This window comes from Cotesia glomerata, linkage group LG8 (assembly GCF_020080835.1).
Source record: "Cotesia glomerata isolate CgM1 linkage group LG8, MPM_Cglom_v2.3, whole genome shotgun sequence".
Lineage (NCBI taxonomy): Eukaryota > Metazoa > Arthropoda > Insecta > Hymenoptera > Braconidae > Cotesia > Cotesia glomerata.
In genome coordinates, this window is record NC_058165.1 from 12979474 (window position 1) to 12985473 (window position 6000).

Genomic DNA, 6000 nt, shown 5'->3' on the forward strand with positions numbered 1-6000 from the left:
TATTTTGTATAGAAACACTTTTTGTAACTGCAGTGGTTTTGTGAGGTGTTTCGGTAGTATGTAAGGATATATTAGTGGATGTGAACGAAGTTTCACATACCTCTGTCAAAGTTTGCTCATCTCCACTTATAGAATTACTTGTACCACTTACAGGAAGAACGTTCTCATCAGTCAGATTACGAACCAATGAATTCAAATTTTCATTCTTTTTCTGTTTTCGACGGTTTCGTTGTTGTTCATTTCTTCTTTCTCTGCGCGCTTTTTTAAATTCGGCTTCTTCGGCTGGTTCTCGATCAATTTTTCTACGTGGTATACTTACAGAAAAAGATAAACTAAATAAGAAATAAAACAGAAGTAATTGAGAAATTTACAATATAAATGATTTTTTAATGTCAAGGAAGGTTATATTATAAAGCTATAGATTAAAATCAAGAAATTTATTGAAATAAGTTACAAAAAATAATAAACAATTTAATTTATTACAAAGATATATGTCTATACGATTTTATGATATCATTTCAATTTCATTTTCATTCAATTCATATATTGTGTAATTCAAGGTAGCGTGGTATATTCTTGGTACTGGCGTTTATGTTCTAGTATATTCTTATGTAACGATCTTAATATTTATTTTTTATGGTAAAAAAAAAATTTCTGTAGCCTTATCGTTTTTTTCTTTTTCGGTCAAGTTCTGTTCTAGGTCTGAATTTTGATTATCAGATATTACTGTACCGTTTTCCTCGGAACCTGAAACATAAAAAGTATGCATTAAAATTAAGTTCAATATAAATGTACAATAAAGAAGCGCCACAGGACAATTAAGTAAGCATATATTCATGAATGTGAGATATTTTACGAGAAGTCAAAGAATAAGATTATGACCAGAATTTTGATTATAGTTGTGATATCGTTAAAATCGATAAATGATTGACGGGGCTGCGGCAATTAGTCAGATAATTAGTAACAAATAATTAACTTTGAATTTGTCAAATTAATGCTCGATAATTTAAAAATCCTGATAGATGTATTATAATGTATTATAAATTTCGAAAGATTAAAAGAAAATCCGGAAATTAACTAAAGCTGACTTTGATTATCAATGATATTGATGTATATTAAAATCCATCAATTACTCATGGTATAATAATGGACAGAATAAATTATGACACATAGAATTAAAAATTATCTTACCTATTATATCTGAAGATAATAACGCTACTTCCCTGAGATTAGCAGATCCTTAACCTCAGAAATTAGAAAAATATGAGCGTATCTGAAAGTAAATGCACATGTTATGAGTAATCATCTATAATTGAAATTATTATTATATTTATCGAAATTTGTATTATCACCACAATTATATTAATAATTGTAATTAAAAATTATAACTTTTATGTGCAAAACTAAATACTTACAGAAAAATGTATACAAGTCCTCCTGAACTTTTTGAACGTAGGTAAATCAAATTTATCTTAAAATTGTTAATTGCCTTTGAGCGACTACGACGTTGTTTTGAATTTTAACATGTATAAAATAAGAAAACTGCATCGGCACTCGTAGTCTTGGTAATAACGTATTTTTTCCGATCCCAATTCAATTTATATCAATGTATACGTGTGCAAACACATGAGCCATAGAAATTAATTTATTTTACATGCAAGTTACTTGTCACTGAAGTGTCAAGTATAAATTGATATAACTTGATCATACGATAAAAGTAACTGACGATTACGTTATCTGTACAGATTTGTAAACCAATTAGAAATGTCGAAATACAAATGAATGTCATTGATAAAAATTTTTCTGTCGTCAATTACAGATTATACACTGCACTAAATGATAGGTGATGATTGAGGATATTCATAACAATAATGGAGTCGTAATCTTAAGTGTTATTATTTATCTTAGAAATAATTACATAATAATTAGAGTCAGTTGTAGTTGTAAGTACTTTACTAATCGTAAACCATGACAGAATTGCAAACAGCGATCTGTTTTAGTTGTACTGGAGTAAATATTTGTATGATTGAGTTTAATGACCGGTAAATTACCAACAAAATAACCATTTGACAATTCTTCAGTAAATCATCACAAGGTAGTACACAACGGAAGAGTTAATAATAATCTATTCAATGGGCAGTTTTTAAATAAACGTAACATATTCGAGATTTTAAAATAAATAATAATTATTACGGTTAGCCATTCGAATAAAACAATATTGAATAGTACATGATAGATAAAAATAAATCAGTACAAAATGGATCGATACATATTAGATAAAAGATCCTGTCAAACTAATTAAATTTTTCATGTTCAAAAACTGTCAATGAAAATTAATTTTTACTTAATATTGTTAAAAAAAAAAATTTTAATTAATAATGAAAATCATTTAAGTTTAATTTATCAATCTCGGTTTTGAAATCTTATAAAGATGCATACACTCATATAATTTCAATTTGGTAACATTAAATAAAATTAAATAATAAAAATAATAAATAAATACCTTGACAATTTTGACTGCGACTCTGAAATATTAACACAATAATTTCCTAAAGTAAAATAACAATAAGCAATTCTGAATTAGAAATATTTATTTAAATTATTATTTATTTATTCAACACAGAAAATAGAAACATTATATTTATCTTGTTAGTTACAAAAACTATTTGGCAACAGATATTTTTATAATTTTATCTTAGCATAATGAATCTTAATATTACCTATTTGTAACCTATCGCAGTTTTTATAATCTAAAATCACGTACTTTCAGTACACTTAATTAACGATATGATTATTATACATATATCAGGTATCAGGTAAAATGTAATAGTCTTTGTATTTACTGACTAATACTGCGATAAGTATCACAACTAATGAAATATAATAAAATCAATATATTAAAATACAGAAAACTTAATTTTCTTTAAGAAAAGATGAGAAATAAGTAAAAAAGCAGTTTGCATGCACTGTCCATTATTTCATTTCATTGACGAAATTTTTCGCCATACATAGCGGCACAGATTTATTTTGAGAATCGAAACGATCATTTAAAAAAAAAAAAAAAAAATATATATTAAAATACAGAAAACTAAGTCTTCTTTAAAGAAAAAAAAAAACTGAAACGAGAATAACTGTCATCTTAATTAGATGAGTGCTATTAAAATTAAAATAGGAATTAGCGGACAAGTACTTATTGTCACGATTCAGTATGAAAATAAAAAACTATTTGAAAACATAAAAAAAAACCGAAAAATTAAAAAGAAAATATTTTTCATGCACTGTGCATTATGACATTTTGATAACGAAATTTCTTGCCATACATAGCAGCACAGATCTTTTATAAGAATCGAAATGACTAACGTAATTAAAAAATATTAATAAGGTATTGACTGTTTTGTTAATTTAAATTAAATACTGGCGTAGGAATACTTAATTATATCAATTAGTCAACACAATCTGACGCAATATCATAAACTTTAACCTACTGTAGGTTTTTTAGTGGCGACGTTAGAGTCATCAACAGCTTTACGCTTAGATGGAGTGATCATCCCTAAGCGTCGCATTTCGCTCTCAGTTAATGGTGGCTTTGAGGCGTCCAGAGAAACATCGGCACTGCTGCGGACAGTCAAAATAGTCGATACTTTCATCTAGAACACAAAATTAAGCATAATTAGACTCTATTAACTGATAAAACATAATAAAATAAATAATTCTATCGAATGTACTTACTTCTGTCCAAACCAGACTCACAAATTACTTTAATGTGAGCTCCTTGAGGGAAAGTAATGGGGAGTCGGTAATCGTGCAACATGGACTCGCAATTTAAATTTTCCATCTATGATCACCCCACTGCCAATTGTCGAACCAAATGAAACAACCGGTCCGAATGGTAACTTTAACCAACCAGAAACAGCGGAAACAATTTTTCAAAATTATTAACGAAATCGTAATTTAACAAAATAAGATAAGTAGCGTAACGTTTGAATATGAAAACTCACCCAATCGACCACGCTCATTTGGTGCATCCTCGAGTTTAACAACTCTTGGTGGTGAATTATCGACGTCATCTTTGAAATAAATTTCGCGCAACTTGGATTGTCGATGAATTGGTAACCGACAATTCAATTAATCCGACGTTGTCCGCAGGGTTATTGAATTTCACGTTAACCGCAGATGCTTTTGCGCGCGTAATTGTAATAACCTTAAAGAATATTCAACAGTTATATTTTTGTCGATTGTATAAAAATTCCAGTTAAAATTTTAATTTCGAATAAAAATACTTACGTTACGTATGCGGAGAATTGTGGAAAATTCCGTGGCTTTTTGTCCCCAGAAAAGCACTCTGACTCGATTACCGGTACCATTGTTGACAATGATTTTAAATAGCGATGTCGTGCCATGGCCCCTTGCCGCTAGGAACTTGTTTCGTTCCCTCAACTTGGTCTACGTACCCTTGAAGTTCACTATAAATGGAATAAAAGATTTTAATTAAATGTACAGATGTAAGAAATAATAATGCTTGGGTTAAAAAATGCATGAGAGTTACTTTATTTTTAACCCAAACCCAGCCGATATTAATGCTCACGTGCGTATGAAAAAAATGCTAAAGTTTAAAATAGTTGTCATGTGGAATATATAAAGTAATGATAAATAATTTCAAGATATATTATTTAATTATCAAATTTTCAATTGAAACTTACATTGTGTCATCACCGACCACCCAGTAATTAATTTCCTCTTCTGTGGTGAATTCACTTATCGCGGCTTGGTTAGTCATTGTTTTATAATGTAATACGCAATTAATAATGCACAAATGCTTTTAAGAAAAATTTATGCGACCGTACTCGCTGAATGCCCGGTGTGGAAAAGGACCCTATCCACATGCAGGAGAGTTTGGTTGTAGTAATGGTGCAATGCTGCCAATTGCCAAACTTAAGAAAACTTGCCAACAGCAGCGTGCCTGCTTGTTTTATAAACAACCCATGACTATAATGGTTATACCGGGAGTGAAAGTTCAGTAAATTCAGTTTAATGGCTGGTAAATTCTGCACCAAAAAGTAACTATTTAGCGAAATCTTCCTCTGAGGTAAAATCAACTCTAAGGGTGGTATACAATGGAAAAGTTGATAAAAATAATTTATTAAACGTGCGCAGTTTTTTTAAACGCAACATATTAAGAGATTTTAAAATAAATAATTATAATAATAATAATATATGTAATAATAATAATAATAATAATAATAGCAAAATAAATTATTGTACATAATCGATATAAATTCAGAAAAAAGATCCTGTCATCCTCCCTATATTATAAAAATAGATGAGAAAGTCTTGAAGTGTAGTCAAAGGTCGAAACTCGCATAAAAAAACGGGCCACTGCGTGATTCATTGTGGTTAAAATTTATGTAGCAAGCGCTATTCAAATTTCTAGTCCCCTATATTATAAAAATAGATGAAAGTCTTGAAGTTAGTCAAAGGTCGAAACTCTGCAAAACGGGCCACATTCATTATTATTAGAAATGAAGCGTAGCTCTATTCAAATTCTAGTACTGAATTAAATTTTCATGTTTGAAAAACTTTTAATAAAAATTAATTTCACTCAATATTGTTAAAAAAAAATTTTACTAATTATAAAAATGTAAAATTATTCAAGTTCAATTTATCAACCTTGGCTTGAAATTTTATAAAAATGTATACACTCATATAATTTTAATTTTTGATAACGTTGGAAAAAATAAAATTTAAAAATAAAAAATAAATAAGAATACCTTGGACAATTTCGCCTTTCTCGACTCTGAAATATGAACACATAATTTCCTTAAGTAAAATTTTTTGAATTAGAAAATAATTTATTTAATTATTATTTATTTATTCAATACAGAAAATAAGAAACATTATATTTATCTTAATATTACCATTATTTGTAACCTATCGTAAAGTTCTTATAAATTAAACATGTACGTACTTTCAGTACATTTAGAATTAACGATGATATGATTA

General features: G+C 28.4%; 2 long non-coding RNA genes across 2 annotated transcripts; both read right to left on the minus strand.

Annotated features, from left to right (window-relative positions):
* Nucleotides 1–676: 676 nt before the first annotated feature.
* LOC123270908 lies at nucleotides 677–1446 on the minus strand. Its single transcript, XR_006510718.1, has 3 exons — nucleotides 1416–1446; nucleotides 1192–1273; nucleotides 677–747 (listed from the first exon to the last, which is right to left on the minus strand). It is a non-coding gene; the product is annotated as an uncharacterized LOC123270908 (long non-coding RNA).
* A 2583-nt stretch (nucleotides 1447–4029) lies between these two features.
* LOC123270892 lies at nucleotides 4030–4889 on the minus strand. The gene is made up of 3 exons (XR_006510713.1): nucleotides 4701–4889; nucleotides 4285–4463; nucleotides 4030–4201 (listed from the first exon to the last, which is right to left on the minus strand). It is a non-coding gene; the product is annotated as an uncharacterized LOC123270892 (long non-coding RNA).
* Nucleotides 4890–6000: the final 1111 nt, after the last annotated feature.